Source organism: Rutidosis leptorrhynchoides, chromosome 3, assembly GCF_046630445.1.
Source record: "Rutidosis leptorrhynchoides isolate AG116_Rl617_1_P2 chromosome 3, CSIRO_AGI_Rlap_v1, whole genome shotgun sequence".
Lineage (NCBI taxonomy): Eukaryota > Viridiplantae > Streptophyta > Magnoliopsida > Asterales > Asteraceae > Rutidosis > Rutidosis leptorrhynchoides.
This window is the reverse complement of record NC_092335.1, coordinates 438,159,125-438,178,341: the sequence shown is the minus strand read 5'-3', so window position 1 is coordinate 438,178,341 and position 19,217 is coordinate 438,159,125. Positions and strand designations below refer to the sequence as shown.

Sequence of the window (19,217 nt, the reverse complement as noted above, 5' to 3'; positions counted from 1 at the left end):
AACCCCATCCAAAGTACCGGATGCTTTAGTACTTCAAAATTTATATCATATCCGAAGGGTGTCCCGGAATGATGGGGATATTCTTATATATGCATCTTGTTAATGTCGGTTACCAGGTGTTCACCATATGAATGATTTTTATCTCTATGTATGGGATGTGTATTGAAATATGAAATCTTGTGGTCTATTGTTACGATTTGATATATATAGGTTAAACCTATAACTCACCAACATTTTTGTTGACGTTTAAAGCATGTTTATTCTCAGGTGAATACTAAGAGCATCCGCTGTTGCATACTAAAATAAGGACAAGATTTGGAGTCCATGTTTGTATGATATTGTGTAAAAACTGCATTCAAGAAACTGATTTCGATGTAACATATTTGTATTGTAAACCATTATGTAATGGTCGTGTGTAAACAGGATATTTTAGATTATCATTATTTGATAATCTACGTAAAGCTTTTAAACCTTCATTTATGAAATAAAGGTTATGGTTTGTTTTAAAAATGAATGCAATCTTTGAAAAACGTCTCATATAGAGGTCAAAACCTCGCAACGAAATCAATTAATATGGAACGTTTTTAATCAATAAGAACGGGACATTTCATATTTCATTGTTAATACACTTAATAATATATTTACTTATCATTTAACATAATTAACCAAGTGTACCAATATCTTAATATGATTCATATGTATAGTAAGACGTTGTTATAACGATAGTCGTTATATATATCGTTTTCGAGTTTCTTAAATTAATAGTCTCATTTTTATGTATATAACTCATTGTTAAAATACCTAATGAGATACATACTTATAATAAAATCATGTTAACTATATATATAACCATATATATGTCATCGTATAGTTTTTACAAGTTTTAACGTTCGTGAATCACCGGTCAACTTGGGTGGTCAATTGTCTATATGAAACCTATTTCAATTAATCAAGTCTTAACAAGTTTGATTGCTTAACATGTTGGAAACACTTAATCATGTAAATAACAATTTCATTTAATATATATAAACATGGAAAAGTTCGGGTCACTACAGTACCTACCCGTTAAATAAATTTCATCCCGAAATTTTAAGCAGTTGGAGGTGTTGACGTATCTTCTGGAAATAAGTGCGGGTATTTCTTATTTATCTGATCTTCTCGTTCCCAGGTGAACTCGGGTCCTCTACGAGCATTCCATCGAACCTTAACAATTGGTATCTTGTTTTGCTTAAGTCTTTTAACCTCACGATCCATTATTTTGACGGGTTCTTCGATAAATTGAAGTTTTTCGTTGATTTGGATTTCATCTAACGGAATAGTGAGATCTTCTTTAGAAAAACATTTCTTAAAATTCGAGACGTGGAAAGTGTTATGTACAGCTGCGAGTTGTTGACGTAACTCAAGTCGGTAAGCTACTGGTCCGACACGATCTATAATCTTGAATGGTCCAATGTACCTTGGATTTAGTTTCCCCCGTTTACCAAATCGAACAACGCCTTTCCAAGGTGCAACTTTAAGCATGACCATCTCTCCAATTTCAAATTCTATATCTTTTCTTTTAATGTCAGCGTAGCTCTTTTGTCGACTTTGGGCGGTTTTCAACCGTTGTTGAATTTGGATGATCTTCTCGGTAGTTTCTTGTATTATCTCCGGACCCGTAATCTGTCTATCCCCCACTTCACTCCAACAAATCGGAGACCTGCACTTTCTACCATAAAGTGCTTCAAACGGCGCCATCTCAATGCTTGAATGGTAGCTGTTGTTGTAGGAAAATTCTGCTAATGGTAGATGTCGATCCCAACTGTTTCCGAAATCAATAACACATGCTCGTAGCATGTCTTCAAGCGTTTGTATCGTCCTTTCACTCTGCCCATCAGTTTGTGGATGATAGGCAGTACTCATGTCTAGACGAGTTCCTAATGCTTGCTATAATGTCTGCCAGAATCTTGAAATAAATCTGCCATCCCTATCAGAGATAATAGAGATTGGTATTCCATGTCTGGAGACAACTTCCTTCAAATACAGTCGTGCTAACTTCTCCATCTTGTCATCTTTTCTTATTGGCAGGAAGTGTGCTGATTTGGTGAGATGATCAACTATTACTCAAATAGTATCAAAACCACTTGCAGTCCTTGGCAATTTAGTGATGAAATCCATGGTAATGTTTTTCCATTTCCATTCCAGGATTTCGGGTTGTTGAAATAGACCTGATGGTTTCTGATGATCAGCTTTGACCTTAGAACACGTCAAACATTCTCCTACGTATTTAGCAACATCGGCTTTCATACCCGGCCACCAAAAATGTTTCTTGAGATCCTTGTACATCTTTCCCATTCCAGGATGTATTGAGTATCTGGTTTTATGAGCTTCTCTAAGTACCATTTCTCTCATATCTTCAAATTTTGGTACCCAAATCCTTTCAGCCCTATACCGGGTTTCGTCTTCCCGAATATTAAGATGCTTCTCCGATCCTTTGGGTATTTCATCCTTTAAATTTCCCTCTTTTAAAACTCCTTGTTGCGCCTCCTTTATTTGAGTAGTAAGGTTATTGTGAATCATTATATTTATAGATTTTACTCGAATGGGTTCTCTGTCCTTCCTACTCAAGGCGTCGGCTACCACATTTGCCTTCCCCTGGTGGTAACGAATCTCAAAGTCGTAATCATTCAACAATTCAATCCACCTACGCTGCCTCATATTCAGTTGTTTCTGATTAAATATGTGTTGAAGACTTTTGTGGTCGGTATATATAATACTTTTGACCCCATATAAGTAGTGCCTCCAAGTCTTTAATGCAAAAACAACCGCGGCTAATTCCAAATCATGCGTCGTATAATTTTGCTCGTGAATCTTCAATTGTCTAGATGCATAAGCAATCACCTTCGTCCGTTGCATTAATACACAACCGAGACCTTGCTTTGATGCGTCACAATAAATCACAAAATCATCACTCCCTTCAGGCAATGACAATATAGGTGCCGTAGTTAGCTTTTTCTTCAATAATTGAAACGCCTTCTCTTGTTCATCCTTCCATTCAAATTTCTTCCCTTTTTGCGTTAATGCAGTCAAGGGTTTTTCTATTTTAGAGAAATCTTGGATGAACCTTCTGTAGTAACCAGCTAGTCCTAAAAACTGGCGTATGTGTTTCGGAGTTTTCGGGGTTTCCCACTTTTCAACAGTTTCTATCTTTGCCGGATCCACCTTAATACCTTCTTTGTTCACTATGACACCGAGGAATTGAACTTCTTCCAACCAAAATGCACACTTTGAAAACTTAGCATACAATTCTTCCTTCCTCAATACTTCTAACACCTTTCTCAAATGTTCACCGTGTTCTTGGTCATTCTTTGAGTGAATAAGTATGTCATCAATGAAAACAATGACAAACTTGTCAAGGTATGGTCCACACACTCGGTTCATAAGGTCCATGAACACAGCTGGTGCATTAGTTAAACCAAACGGCATGACCATAAACTCGTAATGACCGTAACGTGTTCTGAAAGCAGTCTTTGGAATATCATCTTCTTTCACCCGCATTTGATGACACCCGGAACGTAAGTCAATCTTTGAATAAACAGACGAGCCTTGTAGTTGATCAAATAAGTCGTCGATTCTCGATAGTGGGTAGCGGTTCTTGATGGTAAGTTTGTTCAACTCTCGGTAGTTAATACACAACCTGAATGTACCATCTTTCTTCTTGACAAACAAAACAGGAGCTTCCCACGGTGATGTGCTTGGTCGAATGAAACCACGCTCTAAAAGTTCTTGTAATTGGCTTTGCAGTTCTTTCATCTCGCTGGGTGCGAGTCTGTAAGGAGCACGAGCTATTGGTGCAGCTCCTGGTACAAGATCTATTTGAAATTCAACGGATGGATGTGGGGGTAATCCCGGTAATTCTTTCGGAAATACATCGGGAAATTCTTTTGCGACGGGAACATCATTGACGCTCTTTTCTTCAATTTGTACTTTCTCGACGTGTGCTAGAATAGCATAGTAACCTTTTCTTATTAGTTTTTGTGCCTTCAAATTACTAATAAGATGTAGCTTCGTGTTGCCCTTTTCTCCGTACACCATTAAGGGTTTTTCTTTTTCTCGTATAATGCGAATTGCATTTTTGTAACAAACGATCTCTGCTTTCACTTCTTTCAACCAGTCCATACCGATTATCACATCAAAACTCCCTAACTCTACTGGTATCAAGTCAATCTTAAATGTTTCGCTAACCAGTTTAATTTCTCGATTCCGACATATATTATCTGCTGAAATTAATTTACCATTTGCTAATTCGAGTAAAAATTTACTATCCAAAGGCGTCAATGGGCAACTTAATTTAGCACAAAAATCTCTACTCATATAGCTTCTATCCGCACCCGAATCAAATAAAACGTAAGCAGATTTATTGTCAATAAAAAACGTACCCGTAACAAGCTCCGGGTCTTCCTGTGCCTCTGCCGCATTAATATTGAAAACTCTTCCGCGGACTTGTCCATTCGTGTTCTCCTGGTTCGGGCAATTTCTAATAATGTGGCCCAATTTTCCACATTTATAACAAACTACATTGGCATAACTTGCTCCGACACTACTTGCTCCACCATTACTTGTTCCGACACCATTTGTTCCTTTCGTTCTGTTAACCCCTGGTCCGTAGACCTCACACTTCGCCGCGCTATGACCATTTCTTTTACTCTTATTGCAAAATTTGGTGCAGAACCCCGAGTGATACTTTTCACACCTTTGGCATAGCTGCTTCTGATTGTTGTTGTAGTTGCGATTATTATTGTTGTTGGGATGATTGTTGTAGTTGCTGTTGTTGTTGTTGTTGTTGTTGTTGTTGGGCCGTTTGTTGTAGTTGCGATTGATGTTGCGATTGATGTTGCGATTGTTGGGATAGTTGTTGCGATTATTGTTGTAATTGCTGTTGTTGTTGTATTGGTGATTCTTATCACCATTTTCCTCCCACTTTCTTTTGACTTGCTTCACATTGGCCTCTTCAGTAGTTTGTTCTTTAATTCTTTCTTCAATCTGGTTCACTAGTTTGTGAGCCATTCTACATGCCTATTGTATGGAGGCGGGCTCGTGTGAACTTATATCTTCTTGGATTCTTTCCGGTAATCCTTTCACAAACGCGTCGATCTTCTCTTCCTCATCTTCGAACGCTCCCGGACACAATAGGCACAATTCTGTGAATCGTCTTTCGTACGTGGTAATATCAAATCCTTGGGTTCGTAACCCTCTAAGTTCTGTCTTGAGCTTATTGAACTCGGTTCTGGGACGGTACTTCTCGTTCATCAAGTGCTTGAATGCTGACCACGGTAGTGCGTACGCATCATCTTGTCCCACTTGCTCTAGATAGGTATTCCACCATGTTAACGCAGAACCTGTGAAGGTATGCGTAGCGTACTTCACTTTGTCCTCTTCAGTACACTTACTTATGGCAAACACCGATTCGACCTTCTCGGTCCACCGTTTCAATCCGATCGGTCCTTCGGTTCCATCAAATTCCAAAGGTTTGCAGGCAGTGAATTCTTTATAGGTGCATCCTACACGATTTCCTGTACTGCTAGATCCAAGGTTATTGTTGGTATGTAGCGCAGCCTGTACTGCGGCTATGTTTGAAGCTAGAAAAGTACGGAATTCCTCTTCATTCATATTCACGGTGTGTCGAGTAGTCGGTGTCATTTCCTTCAAAATAGTCAAATGGAACAAGTTAATCATACAGAATATTAAGAGTAGTTAATAGTATTTCGTAGCATAATATGAACTCATTTATAAAAGCTTTTTCTTCATATTAGCGTTTTATACGTTTAAATTCGGGTAGTACCTACCCGTTAAGTTCATACTTAGTAGCTAATATACAATTCAACTACTACAATTCTATATGAAAAACTGATTATAATAATATTTCGCGTTCAAACTTTTATACAATATTTTACAAACTTACAACACCGTTTATTTTACATAAAGCATGAAATATAGCACACAATAACTTTGATACAAGATAGTTGTGAAGGTAATTCTAGCTAGTACACAAGTCGTTTAGCAAAGGCAATAAAGACACGTAATTCATACGTCCAGAAACAAGTCATGCATTCTGGTTTTACTAGGACTACTTCCCATCCTTGGTCTTGTGGAACATAACTGTTATGGCCGTTGATAAGACAGTGTGTTGTAACGTCGTCAAAGGGACGAGGGTTACATAATGACCAACAGTCTTGTAATAACCTAAAAACCTCATTTCTTACCCCAATTACCGACTCCGTCACTTGTGGGAACGTTTTGTTTAATAGTTGTAGCCCGATGTTCTTTTTCTCACTTTGGTGAGAAGCGAACATTACTAACCCGTAAGCATAGCATGCTTCTTTATGTTGCATGTTAGCCGCTTTTTCTAAATCATGAAGTACTATATTCGGATACATTGAGTCAAAATAATTTCTTAACCCGTTGCGTAAAATAGTATTTGGGTTCCCCGCAATATATGCGTCAAAGTAAACACATCGTAACTTATGGGTTTCCCAATGTGATATCCCCCATCTTTCAAACGAAAGTCTCTTATAAACCAAGACATTCTTGGAACGTTCTTCGAATGTCTTACAAACTGATTTCGCCGTAAATAGTTGTGTCGAAGAATTCTGACCGACTCTAGACAAGATTTCATCAATCATGTCTCCGGGTAGGTCTCTTAAAATATTGGGTTGTCTATCCATTTTGTGTTTTTATACTGTAAAATAGACAAGAGTTATATTCATAAAAAAAATACTTATTAATACAAGCAATTTTTACATATATCATAAAGCATAAGCACACTATATTACATATATTACACCACACGAATACAACTATCTTATTCCGACTCGCTCGTTTCTTCTTCTTCAGTTTTGGTTCGTTTTGCCAAGTTTCTAGGGATATATGATGTTCCCCTAATACGAGCTGTCATTTTCCACAACGGTTTAGAAAAACCTGGTGGTTTAGAGGTTCCCGGGTCATTGTTACAACTTAAGGGCTTCGGGGGTTGACGATACATATAATGTTCATCGGGGTTGGAATTAGATTTCTCTATTTTTATGCCCTTTCCCTTATTATTTTCTTTTGCCTTTTTAAATTCAGTTGGGTTAATTTCTATAACATCATCGGAATTCTCGTCGGAATCCGATTCATCGGAGAATTGGTAATCCTCCCAATATTTTGCTTCCTTGGCGGGAACACCATTGACCATAATTAACCTTGGTCGGTTGGTTGAGGATTTTCTTTTACTTAACCGTTTTATTATTTCCCCCACCGGTTCTATTTCCTCCTCAGGTTCCTCCTCTTCCGGTTCTGATTCTTCTTCCGGTTCTGATTCTTCTTCCGGTTCTTCTTCGGGAACTTGTGAATCAGTCCAATATATATTTGACTCTTCGTTATTATTAGGTGAGTCAATGGGATTTGTGCTAGAGGTAGACATCTATCACACAATATCAAACATGTTAAGAGATTAATATATCACATAATATATACATGTTAATAATATATAGTTTCCAACAAAAATGTTAAGCAATCATTTTTAAAGAAAACACGGTCGAAGTCCAGACTCACTAATGCATCCTAACAAACTCGATAAGACACACTAATGCAAATTTTCTGGTTCTCTAAGACCAATGCTCGGATACCAACTGAAATGTCCCGTTCTTATTGATTAAAAATGTTCCATATTAATTGATTTCGTTGCGAGGTTTTGACCTCTATATGAGACGTTTTTCAAACACTGCATTCATTTTAAAACAAACCATAACCTTTATTTCATAAATAAAGGTTTAAAAAGCTTTACGTAGATTATCAAATAATGATAATCTAAAATATCCTGTTTACACACGACCATTACATAATGGTTTACAATACAAATATGTTACATCGAAATCAGTTTCTTGAATGCAGTTTTTACACAATATCATACAAACATGGACTCCAAATCTTGTCCTTATTTTAGTATGCAACAGCGGAAGCTCTTAGTATTCACCTGAGAATAAACATGCTTTAAACGTCAACAAAAATGTTGGTGAGTTATAGGTTTAACCTATATATATCAAATCGTAACAATAGACCACAAGATTTCATATTTCAATACACATCCCATACATAGAGATAAAAATCATTCATATGGTGAACACCTGGTAACCGACATTAACAAGATGCATATATAAGAATATCCCCATCATTCCGGGACACCCTTCGGATATGATATAAATTTCGAAGTACTAAAGCATCCGGTACTTTGGATGGGGTTTGTTAGGCCCAATAGATCTATCTTTAGGATTCGCGTCAATTAGGATGTATGTTCCCTAATTCTTAGATTACCAGACTTAATAAAAAGGGGCATATTCGATTTCGATAATTCAACCATAGAATGTAGTTTCACGTACTTGTGTCTATTTTGTAAATCATTTATAAAATCTGCATGTATTCTCATCCCAAAAATATTAGATTTTAAAAGTGGGACTATAACTCACTTTCACAGATTTTTACTTCGTCAGGAAGTAAGACTTGGCCACTGGTTGATTCACGAACCTATAACAATATATACATATATATCAAAGTATGTTCAAAATATATTTACAACACTTTTAATATATTTTGATGTTTTAAGTTTATTAAGTCAGCTGTCCTCGTTAGTAACCTACAACTAGTTGTCCACAGTTAGATGTACAGAAATAAATCGATAAATATTATCTTGAATCAATCCACGACCCAGTGTATACGTATCTCAGTATTGATCACAACTCAAACTATATATATTTTAGAATCAACCTCAACCCTGTATAGCTAACTCCAACATTCACATATAGAGTGTCTATGATTGTTTCGAAATATATATAGATGTATCGACATGATAGGTCGAAACATTGTATACGTGTCTATGGTATCTCAAGATTACATAATATACAATACAAGTTGATTAAGTTATGGTTGGAATAGATTTGTTACCAATTTTCACGTTGCTAAAATGAGAAAAATTATCCAATCTTGTTTTACCCATAACTTCTTCATTTTAAATCCGTTTTGAGTGAATCAAATTGCTATGGTTTCATATTGAACTCTATTTTATGAATCTAAACAGAAAAAGTATAGGTTTATAGTCGGAAAAATAAGTTACAAGTCGTTTTTGTAAAGGTAGTCATTTCAGTCGAAAGAACGACGTCTAGATGACCATTTTAGAAAACATACTTCCACTTTGAGTTTAACCATAATTTTTGGATATAGTTTCATGTTCATAATAAAAATTATTTTCCCAGAATAACAACTTTTAAATCAAAGTTTATCATAGTTTTTAATTAACTAACCCAAAACAGCCCGTGGTGTTACTACGACGGCGTAAATCCGGTTTTACGGTGTTTTTCGTGTTTCCAGGTTTTAAATCATTAAGTTAGCATATCATATAGATATAGAACATGTGTTTAGTTGATTTTAAAGGTCAAGTTAGAAGGATTAACTTTTATTTGCGAACAAGTTTAGAATTAACTAAACTATGTTCTAGTGATTACAAGTTTAAACCTTCGAATAAGATAGCTTTATATGTATGAATAGAATGATGTTATGAACATCATTACTACCTCAAGTTCCTTAGATAAACCTACTGGAAATGAGAAAAATAGATCTAGCTTCAAAGGATCCTTGGATGGCTTGAAAGTTCTTGAAGCAGAATCATGACACGAAAACAATTTCAAGTAAGATTTCCACTCGAAATAAGATTGTTATAGTTATAGAAATTGAATTAAAGTTTGAATATGATTATTACCTTGTTTTAAAAATATAACCTACTATAAGTAACAAAGGTTTCTTGATCTTGGATGATTACTTGGAATGGATTTAGAAAACTTGGAAGTAAACTTGCAATCTTGGAAGTATTCTTGATTTTATGAAACTAGAACTTTTGGAATTTATGAAGAACACTTAGAACTTGAAGATAGAACTTGAGAGAGATCAATTAGATGAAGAAAATTGAAGAATGAAAGTGTTTGTAGGTGTTTTTGGTCGTTGGTGTATGGATTAGATATAAAGGATATGTAATTTTGTTTTCATGTAAATAAGTCATGAATGATTACTCATATTTTTATAATTTTATGAGATATTTTATGCTAGTTGCCAAATGATGGTTTCCACATGTGTTAGGTGACTCACATGGGCTGCTAAGAGCTGATCATTGGAGTGTATATACCAATAGTACATACATCTAAAAGTTGTGTATTGTACGAGTACGAATACGGGTACATACGAGTAGAATTGTTGATGAAACTGAACGAGGATGTAATTGTAAGCATTTTTGTTAAGTAGAAGTATTTTGATAAGTGTCTTGAAGTCTTTCAAAAGTGTATGAATACATATTAAAACACTACATGAATATACATTTTAACTGAGTCGTTAAGTCATCGTTAGTCGTTACATGTAAGTGTTGTTTTGAAACCTTTAGGTTAACGATCTTGTTAAATGTTGTTAACCCAATGTTTATTATAACAAATGAGATGTTAAATTGTTATATTATCATGATATTATGATATATAATATATCTTAGTATGATGTATATACAGTTAAATGTCGTTACAACGATAATCGTTACATATATGTCTCGTTTCGAAATCATTAAGTTAGTAGTCTTATTTTTACATATGTATTTCATTGTTAATACACTTAATAATATATTTACTTATCATTTAACATAATTAACCAAGTGTATCAATATCTTAATATGATTCATATGTACCTAGTAAGACGTTGTTATAACGATAGTCGTTATATATATCGTTTTCGAGTTTCTTAAATTAATAGTCTCATTTTTATGTATATAACTCATTGTTAAAATATCTAATGAGATACATACTTATAATAAAATCATGTTAACTATATATATAACCATATATATGTCATCGTATAGTTTTTACAAGTTTTAACGTTCGTGAATCACCGGTCAACTTGGGTGGTCAATTGTCTATATGAAACCTATTTCAATTAATTAAGTCTTAACAAGTTTGATTGCTTAACATGTTGGAAACACCTAATCATGTAAATAACAATTTCATTTAATATATATAAACATGGAAAAATTCGGGTCACTACACCTAGTTCCCTACAACCAACGCTCTGACACCATCTGTAGCGACCCGGCAAAATTGCCATTGACGGTGCCGTTAACTTAGGTCCCGTTGTGTGATCGTAGTCCCTATATGAGACGCGTTTGACCAAAATTATGTCGCATTCATTTGAAACCTACAAGACTTACAAAGTTTAGTTTACCAAACGGTTCGACAACAAGTTTAAGTTTACAAAAGTTATAAAGTATAAATGAAATAACTTGCGGCATAATAAGTTGAAAATCACGGTTTTTATAAATAGCGTAAGTATGTATGCTATAAGTTTGAATCCAAAGGTGCTATCACTAGCGTATGCATGTATGCTTGACCCCAAGCAAGTAATCAAAGTGTGCGGAAGCATGTATCAAGTAGCCAAGTATGAACCTGAGAAACATATAGAAAACTGTCAACGGAAAACGTTGGTGAAATCATAGGTGTTTGTAAACGTTGTTTTTAAACCACAAGATTTTGTATTGCCATAACGTTGATTATCAAAATCGTTTTCATTCCAAAGTTGTTATACGTTTGTAAAGCACCCAATTATCAAGACTTAACTGTTCACGAACCCCGTTATCATAGTGTTAGAACCTACACTATATACTCGAAAATATATTTCATCCGCTAACGGTAGCGAACCGTCCGAATGAGGGCTTGTCAAGCCCATGTGATCACACAACATAAGTTCACGTTTACACCCTGCAAGTGTAACTAATGATAATTGAATTGAGGCCTTTTTGTTCTAACTCCACGTGGAATGTTTGTTTTCGTACTTGTGTTCAAGCATAAAAGTATATTATACGTATATGTTTCTCATCCCACAGTTTAAAGATTAAAAGTTGTTGAAAAGGTGGGACTATGATCTCACCTTGAGTGCACGAGTATAAAGGTACTTCACAAAGTAAACGTGTGCATGAAAGTTGTTTAGCCTTGACCTAAACAAGTATGTTGTATCAATATCGGTAAACACAGTCGGTCAAAGTGTTCAATTAGTCATATGGCTCGTTACGACTCGATTAATTAGCTTGTGAATCAAATTTGCCAAGTTTCATGAAAGATACAAGTATAAGAGCAAGTTAGAATGGTTACATAAGTAATTGGTTACGTTTGATCAAAAGTCAACTTTGGTCGGGGTCAAAGTCAACAAAAAAGTCAACACGTTCGGGTCATGTCCCGAACTATTTTTCTGAGATTTTTAATCATATATAAGCATGTTAGAACAAGTTACATGTGAACCGGAGGTGCGTAGCATAGTTAGAATTAAATGGTAAACGACCAATGAAATCAGAACCTGACAGTTCATCTGGACGGCGTCCAGATTGGCTGGACAGCGTCCAGATGTGAAGGCCTGGATGGCGTCCAAGAATCTGGATGGCATCCAGATCAGTACACAGGTCTGATTGCTGATATTGCACAAGTGCACGAACCTAAACCCAAACAAACACAATTTATGATCCGCAAACAATCAAAACATGTATCTTATACCGTTGGAAAGGTAATTTGAGGAGAAAAACAACTAAACACATTTCATTAATCAATCTACCACTTACAACAACCAAAACCGCATTTAATTCTCATCATTAATTGCATCTAAGTTCATAACTCTCATTTCATGATTCGGTGATCCATTTTACATAAATGATATGCCGTTTCGAAGGTAATTAAACATACATTGCAACTAAACACTTATACAAGCAACATTGTCAAGCATTTAAGGCATCAAAATTCACATTGAAGACCACCAACCCTAACCAAAAAATCATAACCTCATAAATCATGTTATTGAAGTTTTCTTAATCAACCTACACATCAAAATAAAGCTAATGATGCTAGTAACACATTTAATACATGAACTTTATCATTAAAATAATATTTAATCATCTAAAATTCAAGATTAAGCACACCCATTTCAAGTTCATGCTAGTTTATGCAAAACAACATGATCGAGCAAATAATTCATATATTCATGCTAGACACGAGCCATAGACACTAACACCATTTTAAGTCAAAAATACGAAATAGAGAAATCTAGAGTTTTAGAAATGTTACCCAAACGAGATGAAATTGGTTCTAAAATGTAGAGGATGATGAGAGGATCACGAATATGTAATTTGTTTTGTTGTAAGCCTCCTGGATCGAATTTAGATGATGAATGAATGATTTGGGTGTTTGAGTTCAAAAATGGAAGTAGAGAAAAGAGAGAAAGAGATGAGGAGGTGAAAATGAAATGAATGGTGGAAAGAGAGGGTTGACTAGTTGACCTAGTCAACTAGTTTGCCCACTTGGCAACTTCGGTCCCTCGAGTTTGAAAGCGGGTGCATGAATTAACCGAACGAATATTTTCAAAACGCTAGAGTAATCGGGAGATGTTATAACCAAATAACGGAAATATTTAGAACGTTAGTCAATGAAAGGTACGAATTTAGATAACGGAAGATATTATCTAAAAAAAAGACGGTGTTAAAATAAATTTAACGGAAAAACGCGGAATGTTACAAATTTCACTGCTGTTGAAACCTACCTGGCCAAAATCTTATTTAAAAACAATTTTTGTCAGCTCACCTGTTGCATACCGACCTCTTCAACCATCCCTCTCACCTTACCTTCTACCTTACCTTTTTTCCCTAATTCCTTCTTTCCCTACCTTCTTCTTTTCAACGATTAAATCACAGTATCTGTGAAACTGAGAGAACCTACATCTCTTTCTCTCTCTTTCACACACTCGTATCCAGATTCGTTAAGCCATACGATCATTCAATTCAAAGGCAACGCCAAATTAGGGATTGTTTTTTCATGGAAGACGAACATTAGCCATGGCGAGTTCTCGAATTCTACAGTAGCATTGGTGGCATGGTAATATATATTTTGCATATTTTTTAAATATATATAACGTAATATATTCTTTTATTACAAATTATCGAGACATGAAGAATTGAACAGAAGTATTCAGCAATTAAGGCTGGAGTGAATGCTAAAATGGTTGAAGCTTTCGATATAAACGACTTAGCTAATGATGTTTATCAGCATAATTTTAACCATCGTCCATTTCAGGTTTGCCTCCCTGTTTTTTATTTTAATTCAGTAAATTTTGTAGATTTTTTGTTAAATAAAGTAATTTCTGCTAAAATTGTATCCGGCAATAAATCTGTAACAAGTGCTACAAAAATTGTATTTGTTGAAAGTTACTACTATTTGTATTAAATGTATAATGATGCTATCAGTATCAGTATTGTTAATATAGGGTAATATTCAGACTTTGACTGTTGACCTTGATCGTTATCGAGCAAATGTATAGCTTCTTTCTTCACCTTGCCAGCCTTATACTCGACAAAGTAATGTAAAATCCTACTAATTAATTAATTCTTTGTTAGGGAAAGACTTACAGTTTTAGAAATGTGCAACTAATGTTAGTTTCTATTTTACACTGAATGTATATGATTCACATGCTAACCAAGTCTTTAGGTCTTCTGAAACAATCTGCTGATGCTCGAGCATCATCATTTATCAAAATTCTTGAGATCATACCACAATTGATGCAACCTCCAACCATGCTTTTTGTTGAAAATGTTGCTGGATCTGAGGTTTGGAATATAAACTCCAGTTTAATCTGGTATTAACACATTGATATATATATATATATATATATATATATATATATATATATATATATATATATATATATATATATATATATATATATATATATATATATTGTTTTTTACTAAAAAGTCTTTTTTTTATCCAGACATCTGATTTTGCCCGGTATGTCGGTATCTATCTTATACCAGCTTCCATGCACCATTTGTGAGCATTGGATGAAAATAAAAAAGACATATTTAATAATTGTATATGAATATTATGTTTGCAGGCAAAAAGAAAACCTTTATCTTTCTGCAACCCAGAATTTGATGGACAACTTCTTTATGTGCCAGAACCATTACATGACCGAAAAAAGATCATACCAATAAGTGAAAATGATCGATTAAAGAGTAATTCTGATGAGATACTACAAACATGTCTTTCTATAGAATGGTTTTTGGAATCTGAAAGCACCAAAAATCTCGATGCTTTTTCACCTGAAGGTTCTTTAAACCAGTACTCTGTTCCGTCAAACTTGATAGAGAGATGGGGGAGTGCAATGGGTAGTCTTATTAGCAAGTTAATTTTCTAATTTCGGATTAATTAAAAATTTCTTGTTTTAAATTCATGTTCATGATATAATGCCTTATAGTTTAAGTGATCTTTAACAATGTTATAGATATTGTCTATCCTGATTCAACGCGCTACTGCTGTTTCACAAAGAGTTACTTTCGTTCTGTGAAGGGCACTGGCTCCCTTTTGGCAACCGTCATGGTAATTTTCCAGAATTATTATATTTTATTTTAATTTTTATTTTGCATTACAAATTTTTCTCATGTACATTATTATTATTATTATTATTATTATTATTATTATTATTATTATTATTATTATTATTATTATTATTATTATTATTATTATTATTATTATTATTATTATTATTATTATTATTATTATTATATTATATCCTTATATACTAAAGTACATTGCGAAAATTGTAGTTGCAGTTATTTTTTATTATCGTTTTGAGTTCGTGTTCACACTACAAACGGCCCCTCAAATTCGGCTCAATTTACACATCGGTCCCTCAACTTTACACTTTTTCAGGGGTAGAAAACGTAAATACATAATTTTTTTATACTAAAGTACATTGCGAAAATTGTAGTTGCAGTTATTTTTTATTGTCGTTTTGAGTTTGCGTTCACACTACAAACGGCCCCTCAAATTCGGCTCAATTTACACATCGGTCCCTCAACTTTACACTTTTTCAGGGGTAGAAAACGTAAATACATAATTTTATTAAAATAAAAAAATATAATTTCACCCGAATTTTTAATGGGCCTTATCTTCTCGCTCGGTGCGAGTTAATTTTCCCGAAATCACCATTCAACTAGAAAAAATCTAACGAACACAACGGGACTAACTACGCGCGAAACGGACATCGTTAAAAAAACACTAAATATTTTTGGCTATATTTCATACATATACATACACGTACAACAAACAACTCAACCTATTAGATATATTAGGTACCAAACAGCATATATCCAAATTCGACCGCGCGTTGAATACAACCGCAGCAACGCGCGGTCGAATTTTATCTAATTGTTGGACAATCACTAGCGTGCGTACGCATGTAATTTATATGCGGTATGCGGTATGCGGTAGCGTGTTGAATGCCTTTGTTCTCGGCATGGCGGTTACTTGGCCATCAAGCCTAATATCTTTTCCATAATTACAACCGAGATTCGGGGGATTTGTTATGGACAGGATTATCACAATCTTAGACGGTTCTAGAATTAGGGTTTGTCTATATATACTAATCCTAATTATCATTCCAGGGACATCACATTTTAGGTGGCTCACAATACATAATCATTATCATCATTCATCAAAGGTTAACAGGTTAGTCACCCTCGACAGTTTCCTACAACCTTATTCGGGCCTTTGATCGACGACCGTCATCGAAGGTGGACTTAATCACCTAGCCACCCCGCCGACATCATCATGTCGGTCAGGGTTATTCACGGTAGCCGGACCGGAGAGCTAAGTTCTAAGATCCTTAAACCTCTTTTAAACGTATTGAACATGCATATTAACCTCTTGGAAAATATATGCACGATCAAGTGGTGCTTTCATTGAGAGTCGAACTAATTCAAGACGTGTTTAATTGTTTTTCCTTTTAAAAGTTTTGAATTATAAAGCTCATTACTCTCACAGTTTTCTCGAATTTTTTGTTTCTTTAACATAATCATGAGTTCCGGGGAATCATCGGAACGTACTCAAACGGACAACCAGAACAGCCGTCTGGTAATCAGCCAACGCAAGCTATGACTACGGGGGGGGGGGGGGGGGGGGGGGGGGGATAAACGCCTTACCCTCCACCTATGTCCGGTGAACCTTTCCAAAGGTATAAACCGATATTCCCGGATGGAATTATGCCGCCAAGGGCACACTCGCCGGTTACAACCACGCGGCTAGATTTTTCTGCAGTGGATCCAAGAGTTATCTTTGCAGGCACTGGCGGCGAAACTATAGGCTCGCATGTAGTATGCTGCGGCCAGGTGCCTATTTACAGCACCACGGTTTCAATCCCTCTGCAGACGCAGGGTTGTCAGCAAAATTCGTCGTTTACACCACTGTAGCCTTGGCAGCCGCCGCGCCCAATTTTACAATTTCTATCCCCTGCGGATGCGCAAGCATTACTTAATAGTTGGGGGTTCGGTGTCATTCCAGACGCCAATTCTCATTGGACGCCGATAACCGCAGAGCAGGAAAGCACTGCACATACGGTTGGACTCATAACGACATATCCTCAAGTCTCGCAGGCATCTGCGCCATAGGTTTCGGCACCTTTTCAGCTACCTGTATACTCTGCGCCGGCAAGCCTGCCATCTTTTCCAACGCACCATCCTTGGTTATATCCGCAGACGCAGGGGCAACCTTGGCAAAATATCCAGGGGCAGGCGAATCTCGCAAGCCAATTTATGCATGCGGAACCTCCTGACATGGTCCACTTATTTTTGCAACATGATTTTGTTCAGGATATGATGAAGCGTTTCTTCGCAGGACTCAAAAGGGGATCATGTTAAACCACCCTTTGAGCTACCAACCACTTTTGATAAGTTTTCTCCGCATATAACCGCGTATCCGTTTCCATCAGCACCAAAGATACCTCACACGTTAGGTACCTACAATGGCTTGACTGACCCAGATGATTTCCTGCAGCGTTTCGAGGGCACGATGCGCACCCAAGGGTGGGTTGACCCAGTTGCATGTCAGATATTTCCCATGACGTTGCAGGGCATTGCGCGTGAATGGTTCAATAAACTTCCAGTAAGTAGCATATCCAGGTTCATGGATTTGCGTACGAAGTTCTTGCTGCAGTATCAAAATCAAAGGCCGCGCAAATGTACTCACATTGAATGTCACGATATTGTGTAGAAACCCAAGGAATCATTGGAAGAATTTCTCACGAGATATACTAATGAGTGCTTGCGCATACCGGACCTAAAGCCGGAGCAGCAGATTTCCGGGCTGATACATGGTATAAGTACAGAGCGTCATCCAACGCTGGTAAGGCGTCTACGCCATACAGTGCCAACAACTTATGCTGAAGCGCTTAATAAATGCCATGATTATATGCGGAGTGGCGAAGATAATGATATTCCAATAGCTAGCTCACGCAATGAAAGGAAAGACGATGATGATCGCTCGCGCGATCAAAATCGCGGTAACAGCTCTCGCGGAAGATACCCTAGTGGTGGTCCTATAAGAAATGATAAAGGGCGAGCAAGCGGTGGTTTTCGAAACAATAATCAGCGCGGTATTAATAATCAGAATTATGCGCTGCTCAAAAGCTTGTCTAAAACACCAAAAGAGATTTTGGCAACCGAACCAGTATGCGCAACCTTTGCGGTTCCAACTCCGCTGACAGAATTTGGCAAGCGGGATAAAACAAAATATTGCGAGTTCCATGACGATCACGGCCATGACACCAATCGGTGTAAAAATTTAATGGAGCGAGTGCTGGAAGCGCTACGCGCAGGAAAATTAGATCATCTCAAGCTGCCAAAGAAAGATAAGGGAAAGGCCGCGGAAGAAAGTTCAAAAGTCAAAACGTTCGCATGGCAAAAAGCAGATAAAGCTAAAAGCGCCGAAGTAACCATCAATATGGTTGACGCGGAAAGAGTCGGTCAACGAAGAAAGTGCAGTGATTACCAGGATTGGGAACTCATTCCAATTTCATTCCCTCCTGTAATGTCAATCGATACAGCTAACGAACCTGTCATCATCAAGTGTCGCATTCCTGATCACGGTATACAGATCAAACGCATGCATGTTGATACCGGTAGTGGTGTCGACATTATGTACGAACATTGCTATCGTTTTCTTCCCGCAGAAGTCAAAGCGCAGTTATGCCAGCCCAATATTACGCTATCAGGATTCTCTGGGGAAAGCTCGTGGCCGCTTGGCCGCATAGAGCTTGTAGTAGAACTTGCGGATGACAAGAATCCGCAGTTGGTTAGAAGCGAGTTAATT

At 36.3% G+C, this 19,217-nt stretch overlaps 1 pseudogene; it reads left to right on the top strand.

Annotated features, from left to right (window-relative positions):
* Window positions 1-12,448: 12,448 nt before the first annotated feature.
* Window positions 12,449-18,450, top strand: LOC139901504 (tRNA (cytosine(38)-C(5))-methyltransferase 2-like; annotated as a pseudogene).
* The last annotated feature ends 767 nt before the right edge of the window (window positions 18,451-19,217 follow it).